The following is a 19608-nucleotide window of genomic DNA, read 5'->3' as shown; positions in this document are numbered from 1 at the left end:
GAGGACACTGAGACCCTCTAAAGCTCCTCACTTTATAAGGCTGGCCTTGACAGTGAGAAGAACCCAGTGGTTGTCTGGGGTCATACAACATTATGAATGACAGCATTGTACTGTGTGGAGAGAGACCGCGGCTACTGTCATGTATACCCCTAACCCTGTCATGTATCACCCAAACCCTGTCATGTATCACCCTAACCCTGTCATGTATCACCCTAACCCTGTCATGTATCACCCTAACCCTGTCATGTATCACCCTAACCCTGTCATGTATCACCCTAACCCTGTCATGTATACCCCTAACCCTGTCATGTATCACCCAAACCCTGTCATGTATCACCCTAACCCTGTCATGTATCACCCTAACCCTGTCATGTATCACCCTAACCCTGTCATGTATCACCCTAACATGTATCACCCTAACCCTGTCATGTATCACCCTAATCCTGTCATGTATCACCCTAACATGTATCACCCTAACCCTGTCATGTATCACCCTAACCCTGTCATGTATCACCCTAACCCTGCCATGTATCACCCTAACCCTGTCATGTATCAACCAAACCCTGTCATGTATCACCCTAACCCTGTCATGTATCACCCTAACCCTGTCATGTATCACCCTAACCCTGTCATGTATCACCCAAACCCTGTCATGTATCACCCTAACCCTGTCATGTATCACCCAAACCCTGTCATGTATCACCCAAACCCTGTCATGTATCACCCTAACCCTGTCATGTATCACCCTAACCCTGTCATGTATACCCCTAACCCTGTCATGTATCACCCTAACCCTGTCATGTATCACCCACACCCTGTCATGTATCACCCAAACCCTGTCATGTATCACCCTAACCCTGTCATGTATCACCCTAATCCTGTCATGTATACCCCTAATCCTGTCATGTATCACCCTAACCCTGTCATGTATCACCCTAACCCTGTCATGTATCACCCTAACCCTGTCATGTATCACCCTAACCCTGTCATGTATACCCCTAACCCTGTCGTGTATACCCCTAACCCTGTCGTGTATCACCCTAACCCTGTCATGTATACCCCTAACCCTGTCATGTATACCCCTAACCCTGTCATGTATCACCCTAACCCTGTCATGTATCACCCTAACCCTGTCATGTATCACCCTAACCCTGTCATGTATACCCCTAACCCTGTCGTGTATCACCCTAACCCTGTCATGTATACCCCTAACCCTGTCATATATCACCCTAACCCTGTCATGTATCACCCTAACCCTGTCATGTATCACCCTAACCCTGTCATGTATCACCCTAACCCTGTCATGTATCACCCAAACCCTGTCATGTATCACCCTAACCCTGTCATGTATCACCCTAACCCTGTCATGTATCACCCAAACCCTAACCCTAACCACTGAGTATTCCATCAGTAGACTAGTTACTTCTACATACCTTGTAGAATAGAGGACACGTCAGAAGCAGATATCATTATAGCCGACAAGGAAAACTGTTGAATTAGGGTTGCTTGCTACAGTTTTCAACCACACATCAATCAATCAATTAATTCAATCAATCAATCAGCCAGGAGCATGCTGACTAACCATAGTCGTCCAGCATCTTGCAGGGGATGTCCAGGTGGGTGGAGCCAAAGGGGTTCCGTACGAATCTCCGCCTCCTCCGTAAGTCATCCTCCCAGTAATCCAGACGCCAGAAGTCATTCAGCTGACTGAGAGACAGACAGAGAGAGATAGACAGGTTAGACTGAGAGACAGACAGAGAGAGAGACAGGTTAGACTGAGAGACAGACAGAGAGAGAGAGACAGGTTAGACTGAGAGAGAGACAGACAGAGATAGACAGGTTAGACTGAGAGACAGACAGACAGAGATAGACAGGTTAGACTGAGAGAGACAGAGAGAGACAGGTTAAACAGAGACAGACAGAGAGAGAGAGACAGGCTAGACAGAGAAAGACAGATAGACAGGTTAGACTGAGAGCAGGTTAGAATACACGCATGAACGCACGCATGAAGGCAGGCAGGCACGCGCACCCCCCCCCCCCCCCCCCCCCACACACACACACACACACTACATAAAGTACACACACAGCACCACACCAGGATCCATCCCCACAGCAGCAGCAGCAGAAGCCACTACACTATAAATCACTAACACTCCCATTAACAAATACAGCATCAAATTACAAGTCTAAATGGCCCAGCTTGCCTCCTTTTTAACTATGTTTTTTAACAAGACTTGTAAATCAGAGAGGTAGGACTCTCAACACAGGCAGGGAGGGAGACAGGGCGGGATGGAGGGAGGCAGGGAGAGAAGGAGGGAGAGAGTGAAAGGAGGGTGGGAGGCAGGGAGAGGAGGGCGGCATGGAGGGACGGAGGCATGGAGGCAGGGAGGGATGGAGGGAAGGTGGGAAGGAGGGAGGCAGCAACATGGGGTTTAATAATGATGGGGTGGGTCTGAGAACACTCCCTCCCTGTGTGTGTGTATGTGGAGCCATGATTAAAATAATGTGTTGAAATATTCATTGAAATGATTCCCAGAGCCCTGGGGCAACCCAAAAGAAAATTGCATTTTTATTCATTATTAATAACAGCGAATTAGAGCCTTAAAAACCGGAGAGAAAGAAGGGAACAGCTCCAGCATGTGGTAACCATCTTGGTAAAAATGATTATTCCAACATTTGCAGGGAGGACCTGGGAAGGAGGATAATTTTATTGCTTGCAGCTAATGCAAACCATTAAGCAGTTGGCCCAGCATCAGGTTACTAAGTGCAGCTCTGGCTGGACACATTTCAAAGGCTTTGTGTTTCATTCAAGGGGAACTAAAAGTAGAAAATCACTGCAAGTCATTTACGTACTCTAAACGGAGCTGTGGAGAGAAATATGGAGTGAGGGAGAGAGTGATGATTAAAGTAGAGCAGATGACAGTTTGGTCTGAGAAGATCCTCAGTCACATCAATGGACCATGTGCTTCATCTTCATCCTCTCCATCTAGACCAGAGTGAGGAACTACACAGTCCTCCTGCTCCTCTGACCGTGTCCCACATGGCACCATATTCCCTATACACTGAGTGTATAAAACATTAGGAACACCTTCCTAATATTGAGTTGCACCCTCCTTTGCCACCAGAACAGCCTCAATTCATTGGGGCATTGACTCTACAAGGTGTCAAAAGCATTCCACAGGGATGGTGGCCCATGTTGACTCCAATGCTTCCCACAGTTGTGTCAACTTGCCTGGATGTCCTTTGGGTGGTGGACCATTCTTGATACACACAGGAAACTGTTGAGTGTGAAAAACCCAGCAGCGTTGCAGTTCTTGACACACTCAAACCTGTGTGCCTGACACCTACTACCATACACCGTTCAAAGGCACTTAAATTTTGTCTTGCCCATTCACCCTCTGAATGGCACACATACACGATCCATGTCTCAATTGTCTCAAGGCTTAGAAATCGTTATTTATCCTGTCTCTTGCCCTTCATATACAATGATTGAAGGGCATTTAACAAGTGACATCAATAAGGGATCATAGCTTTCACCTGGTTTCACCTGGTCAGTCGATATCATGGAAAGAGCAGTTCCTAATGTTTTGTACACTCAGTGTATAGCGACCTACTTTCGGCCAGGGCTCTTTCATTTTCCTTTTACCAGTACAGAAACATTTTAAAATGATGCCTCCACCTCCACCTTAAAAATGATCCAGTCAGAATGTATTACCACCACCAAAAACAAGAACAACAACATCAACCCAGACAGCTGCCCAGTTACCAATCCACCTCCAGCTTTGGCAATCTGGCTAGCAGCCAGGGCTACCATTGTATAGTCCCCCCCAAAATTGAGTCAGTCTAAACAGATTAACTTGTTACAAGGGGATCACATCACCAAACCGTTCTATGAATATAATATGAATATAATATCTACAACTGTCAGTAAGCTGAAGGCTCAGGAGACTTAGCAGGCCTTTGACAGCCACGAGAGCTCAGTCTCAGTTAAGCATCAATCAACTGTGTGTGTGTGTGTGTGTGTGTGTGTGTGTGTGTGTGTGTGTGTGTGTGTGTGTGTGTGTGTGTGTGTGTGTGTGTGTGTGTGTGTGTGTGTGTGTGTGTGTGTGTGTGTGTGTGTGTGTGTGTGTGTGTGTGTGTGTGTGTGTGTGTGTGTGTGTGCAGAGTATCAGTGTGCCTAGAGCTTGTCCCCTGTATGTCAGTCTCCCGGCAGGCTTGAAGCAGAAGAACAGAGATGTCAGTAGGTGGAGAGGCGAATCCACGTAAATTATATTGTAAACGCTAGATTACACAGCCAGAAAAATGGAAATCCACTGAAGGCAGATGAGAGATTACTGTTACAGATTATAACCCCTAATTCCCACTACAAATAAACTGCCAACCGCGGTGGGGGAGGAAGGAGCTGCTTTGAACATTTCCTCTACACCGTATTAAACACATTAAACACATATGATGCATGAGATTTGATAATCATTTGTGTACAGCAACCTAAACTGCAAGCCAAAATGTTTTCATTTGTATCTAGCTAATACGAATCAAACGTTCAACAAACCAACCCCAACATTACAAGGATTGATTAACCAAGCAAACATGATGATTTCTCTCCCCCTGACCCCCCCCCCCCCCAACCTCATCCCCCACCCCAACCTCATCCCCCACCATATGCTTTCACTTTGGAGGTGGTTTAGTAGTGAATGAAAAGGAGAAAGAGAAAGATGAGGAGGAGGAGGAAAGGGAGAGAGAGGAGAAGGAGAGAGGGGCGAGTGATACTCTAAACCGTGTGGTTGGCACCAGACAGGTTCTGGACCTTCGTGCCAACCTGCTGTACTGAAGGAGGCTGGGCCAGGCAGCTCAGTGTGGGTGGTTCGGGATGTCTTCCAAATGGCACCCTATGCATACCCTATACTATGGGCCTTGATCTAAAGAAGTGCACTATATATGGAATGCTATTTGGGAGGCAGACTGGATGGTCTGGCGCTGGGGGGCTCTGGGGAATGGCTCCCATAGGGGGCTAACTCAGTTAGCTCACACACACATCTAAAACACTAGACTTCTAAGGGCTCTGGTCAAAAGTAGTGCACTATATAGGGAATATGGTACCATTTGGGACACAGCCCCAGAGAGAGACCAAGGTGAGAGAGACAGAGAGCGACATCATTCCTCTCTCAGTCTGTGAGTGTATTGAAAGTATTCAGGGCTGGGGGGTTTTTATTTGTTTTTTGTGTGACCAAATCTGTATTTATTTTGTAATTTTTGGTAGTCTGTGTGGTATTCTGAGTATACTGATGGTATTCTGTGTGCACTGATGGTATTGTAAGTGTATTGAATTTGATGATATTCTGATTGTACTAATGGTATTCTGAGTGTACCGATGGTATTGTAAGTGTATTGATGGTATTCTAAGAGTATTCCAAGAGTATATTCGGAGCAGAGTAAGAGAGAAGGAAACTAAGACAGATTGCAAACTGAGAGGTGTTAAAACTGTGAAGTTCTCATCGATAAATTCACTCAAATCCATCTAATAGGACATGTCCGATATTCTCCAGCATCTGAAGCTATATGTCTTCTCTGCTTTGCTGAATCCAATATGAGCACAACAAAGCTTCATTTCATGCATGAGCTAGAGAAATGCATGCTGGGAAATAATGTGACGCTAGAACAGCTTCAGACACAGATGTACTCCAGGCGGGTTACAAAGTCTGTTTGATACTAAAACAAAGATTTAGTAAATGTCTGCCAGCTAAGGTCTTCTATTGATGTTAGGCTAACATTAGATATGTAGAAACAGACAAATACTACTAAATGATATAAGGGTAAATACAAAATAGTGAATCAAATCCTTTGACTAGGCGCGTCCTTGGAATATACTGAACATTTCGTCAATAGAGACTGTAAAGTGCGAGGCAGTGACAGCCAGTTTATCTCAATGGGATCTGTGAGGAGGACTGACTGGCTCTCCACTCCCCTGTTCTCCACTCATAGTGGGGATTCATGACAGGCATAAAGAATGACTGAGGCCAAGCCTCCCAGAAACTGGCTAAATTTATTAGCCCTGTCACACATCAATCACACAAATGGATTTCAAACTGCATTTTAAAAGCTAATTTTCCAGACCTGATAACCAAGAGGAAACATGGTGGCCATTATTCACAGAAGCTTTAAGATTGTAGGTGCAGCACAATAAATGTGTAAAAATACTATCTTCTCTCTTTCTCCTCTGTGTATTCAAATCCCATATCTTCGGAATGTATGTATGTGTATGTGTATGTGTATGTGTATGTGTGTGTGTGTGTGTGTGTGTGTGTTTGTGTATGTGTGTGTGTCTCGAGGCTGTGGAGACAGACAGATTTAACACCCCCGCTCCACAGGGAATGTGTTCTGTTTGTAAAAGGCAGTAAAACCTGACAGCCATGACTCAAAATAAAACGGTGAAGAGGGAAATAAAAGGATTGAAAACAATTTTCCAGCACAAATACAGCCCAATCTAGGACAGTGGGAGCTGGTTTGTAGTGATGAACTAGGCTTGTATTGGCACTGGGGACAGTTATAGTATAGTGATATAGTATAGTTATAGTATAGTAGTAAAGTATAGTTATATATAGTGGTATAGTGACTTAACTCTGTACCAATGACACGACTCTACTTCCTCCCATTTTCCATTGAGATTATTCATCGGAGAGGAGAGAAGGAGGAGAGGAAGGGAGGAATAGGGCAGGCTAATACTAATACTTGGTGTCTGTCAGGCCTGCACTTTGCTGCCTGCAGATAATCTTAGAGGCTTGTTTAAGGCTGAACTGTCCATCAAAGTGCAGCTACAATAACTACTTATAACACTGTATGTCAAAGCACAGCTACAATAACTAGCACCCACTCAGAAAGACAGACAGAGTAGCAGGCAGCAGAGACGGAGAAACTGTCTGTATCCAGCCTGTCAGGTTATTCTCACCTCACTCCACGTTTGCGTCCAAAATTACACCCTATTTTACAAAAGCCATATGGGTCCTGGTCAAAAGTAGTGCACTACATAGGGTATAGGGTGCCATTTGAGACACATTCCATCTCTAGTGCCTGGCTGTTGTATGCTGCCCCCCATCAAGGTCATATCTCTGTGAGAAAAACAACAAACCATTATATCAACAAACCATTACAGCTGACCACGTTGTCAAAGACCCAGTTAAGAGTGTTCACTCCAGAGTGTTCTTCAAACATGGCGGTAAACTGGACCATGGTTCTGATGTTTATTTCTAACATGTTTATTTCTAGTGAGATCATACAGATAGTTCTACTGTATATGAACCATAACCCTCTGGAGGGACAATCATTCAGCTAGAACAGAACTAACCATGTTTCAGTTAGAACAGAATTATCCATGTTTCAGTTAGAATAGAACTAAGCATGTTTAGTTAGAACAGAACTAACCATGTTTGTTAGAACAGAATTATCCATGTTTCAGTTAGAACAGAACTAACCATGTTTCAGTTAGAATAGAACTAACCATGTTTCAGTTAGAACAGAACTAACCATGTTTCAGTTAGAACAGAACTAACCATGTTTCAGTTAGAACAGAACTAACCATGTTTCAGTTAGAACAGAATTATCCATGTTTCAGTTAGAACAGAACTAACCATGTTTCAGTTAGAACAGAATTATCCATGTTTCAGTTAGAACATAACTAACCATGTTTCAGTTAGAACAGAACTAACCATGTTTGTTCCAACATAATTATCCATGTTTCAGTTAGAACAGAATTATCCATGTTTCAGTTAGAACATAACTAACCATGTTTCAGTTAGAACAGAACTAACCATGTTTGTTAGAACATAATTATCCATGTTTGTTAGAACATAATTATCCATGTTTCAGTTAGAACAGAATTAGCCATGTTTCAGTTAGAACAGAACTAACCATGTTTAAGTTAGAACAGAACTAACCATGTTTCAGTTAGAACAGAACTAACCATGTTTCAGTTAGAACAGAACTAACCATGTTTCAGTTAGAACAGAATTATCCATGTTTCAGTTAGAACAGAACTAACCATGTTTCAGTTAGAACAGAATTATCCATGTTTCAGTTAGAACAGAATTGTCCATGTTTCAGTTAGAACAGAATTATCCATGTTTTAGTTAGAACAGAACTAACCATGTGTCATGCCCTGACCTTAGAGATCATTTTTATGTCTCTATTTTGGTTGGTCAGGGCGTGAGTTTGGGTGGGCATTCTATGTCTGGTGTTCTATGTTGTCCTTGTTTTGTATTTCTATGTGTTTGGCCTGGTATGGTTCCCAATCAGAGGCAGCTGTCTATCGTTGTCTCTGATTGAGAACCATACTTAGGTAGCCTGTTCCCACCTGTGTTTGTGGGTGGTTATTTTCTGTTTAGTGTTTGTTGCACCTTTCAAAACTGTTCATTGGTCGTTTTGTTGTTTTTTTTCGCCTGTTCATCTTTATTAATAGTATTATGGATACGTACCACGCTGCACTTTGGTCCTCCTCTCCTTCTCCCGACGACAATCATTACACCATGTTTCAGTTAGAACAGAACTAACCATGTTTCAGTTAGAACAGAACTAACCATGTTTCAGTTAGAATAGAACTAACCACGTTTCAGTTAGAACAGAACTAACCATGTTTTAGTTCGGACAGCACTATCTAAGTTTTAATTAGAACAGAACTATAATGGTTTCAGCATCAGCCAGTTTGTCCTGACAGAGAGGACAAAAAAAGATTCAATAAAACACAATTATATTCTCTTTAAATGCTTCCATTTGAGACTGGGGGATAATTATAATAAATAGCAGTAATCAGTGTCTAGTCTATTTAAAGAGGCAGGACTGGTTAGTGTCTCACCACACACACCCTGTCCTGTGAAGGGGGTGCCCTGCCCTGCGCCCCGAGCCCTGCGCCCCACACTCTGCGCCCCAAGCCCCGCGTGACACTGACACTAAACACACTCCAGAGCTCTCAGATTAAGTCCTTCTGAGAACAAATGGTCTTTCTTCTCTCCTCCGTCCACACTGTCCATCTACCAATGAGAGGAAGCTATTCATTGTCTATGGTCTGTCAATGGTTTAGGCTCGGGTCACTGTTAACATGATTCACTGGTCAGTATTACCATGACACACTAAACCATTCTGCTCTGAATTTCCCCAAAATTCTCAGGTTTTCTACAAATACTGGATTTCCTGCTTATTCCCTTGTGATTTTCCAACTTGGATTTCTGTAAAACCTGAGAATTTTGGAAAAGTTACCAGAATTTTGCAACCCTAGGAAGTACTGCATGATGGTCTCTCAAAAACAAATCATCTACCAAACCATTACACTTCTGAAACCCCCATATCACTCAAAAACCATGCAGTACTATACTGATATTTTTTAACACGTTCAATACAGAAACATTCAACATCGGCTTTCAAACGTCTCCCAAAACAGGCAGCGTAGATGACATATCCCTGCGGATAGAAAGGTTTCAACCGGTCAGGTATAGAAAACATTCAGCCATCTAATTGGCTAAAAAAGTCTGAAAACAAAACAATGTCTGTCAATCAGTGTACTATATCACTGACTGTCTTTGATCACCATGGTGACACATTCTTCTACATCAACAGACAGACACAGCTAAATAAAACTGCACATCAACATGAGGCAACTGGAAACCATATGGCCATGGATGGTGTATCAATTTAAATTTTTCAAAGTAAATTCAGAAAACAGCCGAACAATACATCAGAAATAAGATAATTTGTGTAATGAATGCATATTAACGCATTAAGAGTAAGACTACCATCAATACCCATCAGTAACAGTCAGACTAAAGTCAGTAACAGTCAGTAACAGTCAGACTACAGTCAGTAAGAGTCAGACTACAGTCAGTAACAGTCAGACTACAGTCAGTAACAGTCAGAATACAGTCGGACTACAGTCAGTAAGAGTCAGACTACAGTCGGTGACAGTCAGTAAGAGTCAGGCTACAGTCAGTGACAGTCAGTAAGAGTGAGATTACAGTCAGTAACAGTCAGACTACAGTCAGTAACAGTCAGACTAGAGTCAGTAACAGTCAGACTAGAGTCAGACTACAGTCAGTAAGAGTCAGACTACAGTCAGTGACAGTCAGTAAGAGTGAGATTACAGTCAGTAACAGTTAGACTACAGTCAGTGACAGTCAGTAACACTGAGATTACAGTCAGTAACAGTGAGATTACAGTCAGTAACAGTCAGTAAAAGTCAGAATCAGTCAGACTAGTCAGTAACAGTGAGACTACAGTCAGTAACTGTGAGACTAGAGTCAGTGACGGTCAGAATACAATCAGTAACAGTCAGACTACAGTCAGACTAAAGTAAGTAACAGTCAGACTACAGTCAGTAACAGTGAGACTGCAGTCAGTGACAGTCAGTAACAGTGACACTACAGTCTACAGCAGAGTTTTAGTACGTCTGAACCCCTCCCTGCCAGCGCTGTAGACCATTCATCTTTCATCAGAGGTGGGGCTCACCTCCCAGCTCTCTCTTCTCTCTCTCTGCCCCCCTATAACTGATGATAGTGTGAATGCTCTCCTTCAGAGGTAATTATCAGGCTGCAAGGTTAACTCCACCCCCAGGGAGGAGCTGCTGTACAATAGGTCAACAACAAATACAAGCGGACAGAAAAAGAAGAGCTAAAACAAAGGAACTTCACTACCAGTACAAATATGTTGTTTTCCCCTCTTGAATATACATAGCTAAATGAACCATCATGTCCAGCAGGATCATATTCACTGGTCCTCCATATACCTTCACACAGGACCCAGAGAGACCTTGATCTACCTCTCCCCCCCACAATCTTTCCTCTCCTCCTCGTCAGAGCTGCTATTAGAATGGATAACCCGGCGAGGCGAGACAGCGGAGTGCTTAGCCAGGCAGCCAGTGACTGAAGGGTCCATTCCATCACTAAGTTATTATCCACAGGCAAAGTGTTGCCATTCATCAGAGACTGAGAGATGAAACTCTCTGTTAGTCAAGGGAAACGCCCGTTCCACTCCCCTCACCAAGGATCAATATATGCCACCGCTCTCTCCTCCATTCCTTCCGCTACCGAAAAAGTAATTATACAGGAGCAATGTTGCAATGTTGACAATCGATAGCTCAGTCAGGTTGGGTTAAGGTCTGTAGAGGGGGGGTGGGGGGATTTAGTCAGCTACTGATGTCAACAGTGACACCTTGGAACAAAGGACGTCCTGTCTGTGTCTGTATGTCTGTCTCTCTGCTTCCACCTGCTCTACATCCTGTTAAGACGGCCATGTTGGAACATGTTGGAATGCCTGGGTTGCATCTGAAATGGCACCCTATTCCCTACATCGTGTAATATTTTTTACCATGGTTCACAGGGCTCTGGTTAAAGTTAGTGCACTATATAGGGAACGGGGTGCCTTTTGGGATGCAGACAGTGGTGGACAGGGGAGGCCTTTAGTGTCAATGGAAATGCAGACTACTCACTTTTTTTTATTTTTTAACCTTTATGTAACTAGGCAAGTCAGTTAAGAACAAATTCTTATTTTCAATGACGGCCTAGGAACAGTGGGTTAACTGCCTTGTTCAGGGGCAGAACGACAGATTTTTACCTTGTCAGCTCGGGGATTCGATCTTGCAACCTTTTGGTTATAAGTCCAACGCTCTAACCAACGCAACCCAGTATGTACCAAACTTGAATAAATGCATGAGACAAAAGATAGTTCGCAGAATGCAGGTCGATCAGAGGTAGATGTGACTGAGTGAAAGGTTCTTTCCATTTCAACAGAAAACAGAGTAGAAACGATATTAACATACACAGCAGTAAATAAGAGGATAAATACAAACTTGCCTTGTCTTCAAGGATGGTTATTATCATAGTGTAAGACTGGTAGTTAAAGACACTGTGTAATATTCTAGAATGAATTCATCAGCCTTGCCTTGACGTCTCCTTTCTCTTGACAATGCTGAACTTTATAATCCAGTGACAAGGGTCAGGGGGTCGCAGCAGAGGGAGGAGGGGCCAGAGAAAATCAGTCTCTCACTGGAGAAAATTCTAACATCCAATTTTCAACTTGATTTATCAGTGTGAAGCTCAAACTGAATGGGTGCCGTGATGGGAGGAGGGGGAGAGAGGGAGGAGAGGAGGAAGAGGGTTGAGGAGGGAGGGAGTGGTGAAGAAGGAGGAGGGGAGCTGTCTCAGAGCTGCATCAAAGGCTTCTCGTTGTGATTTAGCACAGCAGATCAATACAACCCTATACTGTTTCAATTTGAACACTATTGATTTTGTGATGTCGACTCAATACACAGCACATTCATCATCAGGCAAGCAGAAAGTATGATCCAACAGCCTACTGGGCTGATCACACTGCCTTAACAAAGCCCCACCACACCCTGGGCTGATCACACTGCCTTGTTGAACACAGCCCTACCACCTCCTGGGCTGATCACACTGCCTTGTTGAACACAGCCCTACCACCTCCTGGGATGATCACACTGCCTTAACACAGCCCTGCCACCTCCTGGGATGATCACACTGCCTTAACACAGCCCTGCCACCTCCTGGGCTGATCACATTGCCTTGTTTAACACAGCCCTACCACCTCCTGGGATGATCACACTGCCTTAACACAGCCCTGCCACCTCCTGGGATGATCACACTGCCTTAACACAGCCCTGCCACCTCCTGGGCTGATCACACTGCCTTGTTGAACACAGCCCTACCACCTCCTGGGCTGATCACACTGCCTTGTTTAACACAGCCCTGCCACCTCCTGGGCTGATCACACTGCCTTGTTGAACATAGCCCTACCACCTCCTGGGCTGATCCCACTGCATTAACACAGCCCTACCACCTCCTGGGCTGATCCCACTGCCTTAACACAGCCCTACCACCTCCTGGGCTGATCCCACTGCCTTAACACAGCCCTACCACCTCCTGGGCTGATCCCACTGCCTTAACACAGCCCTACCACCTCCTGGGCTCATCCTACTGCCTTGTTTAACACAGCCCTACTACCTCCTGGGCTGATCACACTGCCTTAACACAGCCCTACCACCTCCTGGGCTGATCCTACTGCCATGTTTAACACAGCCCTACCACCTCCTGGGCTGATCACACTGCCTTAACACATCCCTACCACCTCCTGGGCTGATCACACTGCCTTAACACATCCCTACCACCTCCTGGGCTGATCACACTGCCTTAACACATCCCTACCACCTCCTGGGCTGATCACACTGCCTTAACACATCCCTACCACCTCCTGGGCTGATCACACTGCCTTAACACATCCCTACCACCTCCTGGGCTGATCACACTGCCTTAACACATCCCTACCACCTCCTGGGCTGATCACACTGCCTTAACATATCCCTACCACCTCCTGGGCTGATCACATTGCCTTAACACATCCCTACCACCTCCTGGGCTGATCACACTGCCTTAACACATCCCTACCACCTCCTGGGCTGATCACACTGCCTTAACACATCCCTACCACCTCCTGGGCTGATCACACTGCCTTAACACATCCCTACCACCTCCTGGGCTCATCTGGTTAATCCTTATAATAGGTTATATGATCGCAGAGAGATTTTGTATGTATCCCAAAATGGCATCCTATTCTCTATGTGGTGCACTAATTTAGACCAGGGAATAGGGTACCATTTGGGACGCACTCATTGGCTTTCCGTTCGTGTGCAGTGTCTCCTCGTCACACAGAGTTACGATCATAATGGTGTCTACTAATTCAAAATACTATAGTTGTGTAAAAACTTTCAACAAAATGTGCACTATAGTCATTAGCTGTAGTTTCACCTGGGTGAGTATATTAAATATATAATTCTGTTGATAAAACGCTCCACACAGATCAATATCCTCTGGCTAGTCTCCCGTCAGAAATGAAGGTTAAAGTAAAAACAATCTCTGTGCAGGCAAGCATTCACACCTACGCACGCACGCACGCACGCACGCACGCACGCACGCACGCACGCACGCACGCACGCACGCACGCACGCACGCACGCACACTCTTTCAACCAGCGTCACAAATAACAGACAGCCCTTTCAGAATGCTGGAGGGGTTTCTATTTTACAAGAGCAGCAAAAGTTAATGTTGCATTGAATAAGGCTGAGCTGCTACACTGCCCTGAGCTCATGAACATATTGCATCATTTTTCTTCTCCAGCAGGTCACCATTAAATGGGTATTTGTTGGAAGTTTTGCAGTATCATTTACAATGCTCCCCCGCTCAGCAACCTTTTGTTCCAATACTAATGCTCTCCCTGGAGAGAAATTCTATAAATATTTGAATACGTAAATCTACAGTAGCAGCCCGCAATTCAATCTTCTATGTTTTGCCAAGGTTACTTTACTTGTACTATTGTTTGGTCTGTTTTATGAATTTCTCTATCAGAACTGCATGACATATAATCAAACATACTGTGTGTGCGCAAATATATACACAATGCTCCAACATCTGGTAAGTGGGTGAAGTAAGGCATTTAGTTGCATGAACTACTGTAGGTAAGGATATCTATTTTATTATAATACAATTCCAACTGTAATTCAATCTGTACTATAGTTTGCATCCAAACGGCACCTTTTTCCCTATTCGGGTTATCTACTCTGGTCAGAGGTAGTGCAATATGTAAGGTACAGCTGCATGGGTAAATAGGGCTCTGTTCAAAAGTAATGCACTATACAGTATAGGGAAAAGAGAGCCATTTGGGCGTCAGAACGCACCCATAGATTAATGGTCCAATGATGGTAAATGTGCATCTTTCTGAGGTAATTGCATCTGTTTCCAGGACTGTGTTTGTCAGGTGGGATGATACATGTATCAACCACTAAATCTATACGCCACACAACCCATGGAGAGTACCAGCAGTCAATAAAACACTCCTCAAATCATTCAATCAATCAATTGAAATCTCCTTACAAACTAAATTAAGGTTTATTGTATTTTTTCAACCAACATCTGACAACACAGCAGAATTCCTAAAGCACTCAAAACATGGTCCAGATGTGTTTTCTATCGATGTGAGGTAACAACATCCAACAACATAATGAACATATTTAACCATCTGTATGTCGTGAACATATTTAACCATCTGTATGTCGTGAACATATTTAACCATCTGTATGTCGTGAACATATTTAACCATCTGTATGTCGTGAACATATTTAACCATCTGTATGTCGTGAACATATTTAACCATCTGTATGTTGTGAACATATTTAACCATCTGTATGTCGTAAACATATTTAACCATCTGTATGTCGTGAACATATTTAACCATCTGTATGTCGTGAACATATTTAACCATCTGTATGTCGTGAACATATTTAACCATCTGTATGTCGTGAACATATTTAACCATCTGTATGTCGTGAACATATTTAACCATCTGTATGTGGTGAACATATTTAACCATCTGTATGTCGTGAACATATTTAACCATCTGTATGTCGTGAACATATTTAACCATCTGTATGTGGTGAACATATTTAACCATCTGTATGTCGTGAACATATTTAACCATCTGTATGTCGTGAACATATTTAACCATCTGTATTGCATTTTCAAAATCCAATAAGGAAAGCCAAGCTACTGTTTCAGTGAGGGTAGTCAATTACTGAAAGTGTTCTTTCTGTAAGGAAGGCAATATTTGACAGGACCTTTCCTGCACTTGCCACTCGCCAGGTCGTCATTGTGAATACAGAATTAGTTCCTAACAGACTTGCCTGGTATAACGCTTGTTTTATAAGGAGCTTCCTAACAGATCATGGCCAATGTCATCAACATCCCAACGAACATGCATGTCATGTGTCGTCGTGACAGTAACAGGGGGAAACATAGAGCGAATAGTAGTCGGGGTCTAAGCACAAAACCTTGAGGTACACCTAATTCAACTTTAGAGGATTTTCCACCTAGTTGGACAAATGGATACTGCTCAGATTGGTGGTTTAAGCATATCCATAGCATCACTAATCAGCACTGGCCCACTTCAACCACTGAGTGTGTGTGTGTGTGTGTGTGTGTGTGTGTGTGTGTGTGTGTGTGTGTGTGTGTGTGTGTGTGTGTGTGTGTGTGTGTGTGTGTGTGTGTGTGTGTGTGTGTGTGTGTGTGTGGAGGGAATGACTGACCACCAACCACCACCAGGTGTTCTGCTGTGTGACTGAGAGGGTTGCTGAGAGACTCTACAATACTCCACACACATACCTTCTCGTACGCACACGCACACACACACAGACACAGACACAGACACACACGCACGCATGCACGCACGCACGCACGCACGCACGCACGCACGCACGCACACACACAAACACAACTCCCCCCCAACCCCACCCCCAGTCTGTTTGACCGGTGGTCGGTCCCGAGGGGGGTTCAGTCTCTTTGTCTGTTATTGAGTTAGTTGACCTGGTCCCTGATCAAAATCAAATCAAATCAAATTGTATTTGTCACATGCGCCGAATACAAGAGTTTTAACCCTTACCATGAAATGGCTTACTTACAAGCCCTTAACCAACAATGCAGTTTTAAGAAAAACAAGAGTTAAGAAAAAATATTTACTAAATAAACTAAGGTAAAAATAAAAGACCAATAATAAAATTACAATAACGAGGCAATATAAAGGGGGTACCGGTACAGAGTCAATGTGCGGGTGTACAGGTTAGTCGAGATAATTTAGGTAATTTGTACAGTGGGCTCCAAAATTACTGGCACCCCTGACTGGCAATGCACAAGCAATGCTTAAACAAATATAAACAATATAATTATAGAGATAAACTCAAAATACCAACATGTGAGAAATACTGTACTTTATTAATGTTTCAATGGAACCAACCAAAATAATTTATTGATTTAATTAAAAATCAATGTCCTCCAAATCAAGTTTTCACAATTAATGGCACCCTTAAAGATTATTGTAAATAACATCTACCAAAATTAAACCACAAATTAAATTCCACTTATTTAAGTTTATCTAAGTCTTAAGGAACTATATTGAGCCATTACATCACTTCCTGTTTCACTAGGGTATAAAAATGAGGTAACACGCATGCAATATCCCTTTGTCATCCAACACCATGAAGAAGACAAAAGAACTGGCAGTTCAAAAGGGACAGATGGTCGTAGACCTTCATAAATCTGGTAATGGCTACAAGAAGATCCACAAACGATTGAATATACCACAGCACTGTCAGGGCAATTATTAAAACATCTAAAAGATATGGAACAGTTGAAAACCTCACGGGTAGAGGACGCAAATGCATTTTGCCCCCCAGGATAGGGAGGAGGATGGCGTGAGAAGCAACAAAATCCCCAAGAATCACTGTGAACGAATTGCAGGCCTTGGTGGCATCTTGGGGTCACCAGGTTTCAAAAAGCACCATCAGACGCCACCTCCACATCCACAGGCTCTTTGGAAGGTGTCACGTTCTGACCATAGTTCTTTTGTATTTTCTTTGTTTTAAGTGTGGTCAGGGCGTGAGTTGGGTGGGTAATCTATGTTTTCTATTTCTGTGTTGGTTTTCTGTCTTTGGCCTGATATGGTTCTCAGAGGCAGCTGTCAATCGTTGTCCCTGATTGGGAACCATATTTAGGTAGCCTGTTTTCTGTTGGGTTTTGTGGGTGGTTGTCTTCAGTCTTTGTGTGTCTGCACCAGATAGAACTGTTTCGGTTTTCACTTTGTTGTTTTTTTGTATTTCGAGTTGTTCACTTTCATTAAATAAGATGAACAATTACCACGCTGCGCATTGGTCCTCCGATCCTTCAAACTTCTCCTCCTCAGACGAGGAGGAAGACGACAGCCGTTACAGAACCACCCACCAAAAAAGGACCAAGCAGCGTGGTAACAGGCAGCAGCAGCAGGAGCAGCGCTATAAGGAGGAATGGACATGGGAGGACATTCTGGACGGCAAGGGTTGCTACACATGGGAGGAGATCCTGGCTGGAAGGGATCGCCTCCCATGGGAACAGGTGGAGGCAGCCAGGAGAGCGGAGGCAGCAGCTAAAGGGAGCCAGCGCTTTGAGGGAACACGGCTGGCAAGGAAGCCCGAGAGGCAGCCCCAAAAATTTATTGGGGGGGGAACACGGGGAGTGGTGCTAAGCCAGGTAGGAGACCTGAGCCAACTCCCCGTGCTTACCGTGGAGAGAGAGCGACCGGGCAGGCACCGTGTTATGCAGAGATGCGCACGGTGTCCCCGGTAGGCAGGCATAGCCCGGTGCGGTACATAGCAGCACCTCGTATCGGCCGGGCTAGATTGGGCATCGAGCCAGGTGCCATGAAGCCGTCTCTACGCATCTGGTCTCCAGTGCGTCTCCTCGGGCCGGTGTACATGGCACCAGCCCTACCCATGGTGTCCCCGGTTCGCCAGCACAGCCCAGTGCGGGCTATTCCACCTCGCCGCACTGGCCTGGCTACGGGGAGCATTCAGCCAGGTAGGGTTGGGCAGGCTCGGTGCTCGAGACCTGTAGTGCGCCTCCACGGTCCGGTCTCTCCGGTGCCTTCTCCACGCACCAGTCCGCCTGTGGCAGCCCCTCGCACCAGTCCAGTACCACCAGTGCCAACACCATGCACCAGGCTTCCTGTGCGTCTCCAGAGCCCTGTACGCCCTGTTCCTCCTCCCCGCACTCGCCCTGAGGTGCATGTCCTCAGCCCGGTACCACCAGTGCCGGCACCACGCACCAGGCCTACTGTGCGCCTCAACAGGCCAGAGTCTTCCGTCTGTCCAGCGCCGCCTGAGCTGCCCGTCTGTCCAGCGCCGCCTGAGCTGCCCATCTGTCCAGCGCCGCCTGAGCTGCCCGTCTGTCCAGCGCCGCCTGAGCTGCCCGTCTGTCCAGCGCCGCCTGAGCTGCCCGTCTGTCCAGCGCCGCCTGAGCCGCCCGTCTGTCCTGAGCCGCTAGAGCCGCCCGTCAGGAGCTGCCAGAGCCGCCCGCCGGTCAGGAGCTGCCAGAGTCGCCCTTCAGTCCGGAGCTGCCCCTCAGTCCTGAGCTGCCCCTCAGTCCGGAGCTGCCCCTCGGTCCGGAGCTTCCCCTCGGTCCGGAGCTGCCCCTCGGTCCGGAGCTGCCCCTCGGTCCGGAGCTGCCCCTCGGTCCGGAGCTGCCCCTCGGTCCGGAGCTGCCCTTCGGTCCAGAGCTGCCCCTCGGTCCAGAGGCGCCCCTCGGTCCAGAGGCGCCCCTCGGTCCAGAGGCGCCCCTCGGTCCAGTGGGGCCCTTTAGTTGGGTTCCCAGGCCAATTTCGGTGGCGAGGGTCGCCGTTCCTAGGAGGCCACTAAAGCGGACAAAGACTATGGTGGAGTGGGGTCCACGTCCAGCGCCAGAGCCGCCACCGTGGACAGATGCCCACCCAGACCCTCCCCTATAGGTTCAGGTTTTGCGGCCGGAGTCCGCACCTTGGGTGGGGGGGGTACTGTCACGTTCTGACCATAGTTCTTTTGTATTTTCTTTGTTTTAAGTGTGGTCAGGGCGTGAGTTGGGTGGGTAATCTATGTTTTCTATTTCTGTGTTGGTTTTCTGTCTTTGGCCTGATATGGTTCTCAGAGGCAGCTGTCAATCGTTGTCCCTGATTGGGAACCATATTTAGGTAGCCTGTTTTCTGTTGGGTTTTGTGGGTGGTTGT

General features: G+C 45.4%; 1 pseudogene; it reads right to left on the bottom strand.

The window, feature by feature from the left end:
* LOC120018583 overlaps positions 1 to 19608 on the bottom strand; it is a 300249-nt pseudogene that overhangs the window by 142047 nt on the left and 138594 nt on the right.

This window comes from Salvelinus namaycush, chromosome 23 (genome assembly GCF_016432855.1).
Source record: "Salvelinus namaycush isolate Seneca chromosome 23, SaNama_1.0, whole genome shotgun sequence".
Classification (NCBI taxonomy): Eukaryota; Metazoa; Chordata; class Actinopteri; order Salmoniformes; family Salmonidae; genus Salvelinus; species Salvelinus namaycush.
This window is presented reverse-complemented; position numbering and strand designations above follow the sequence as displayed.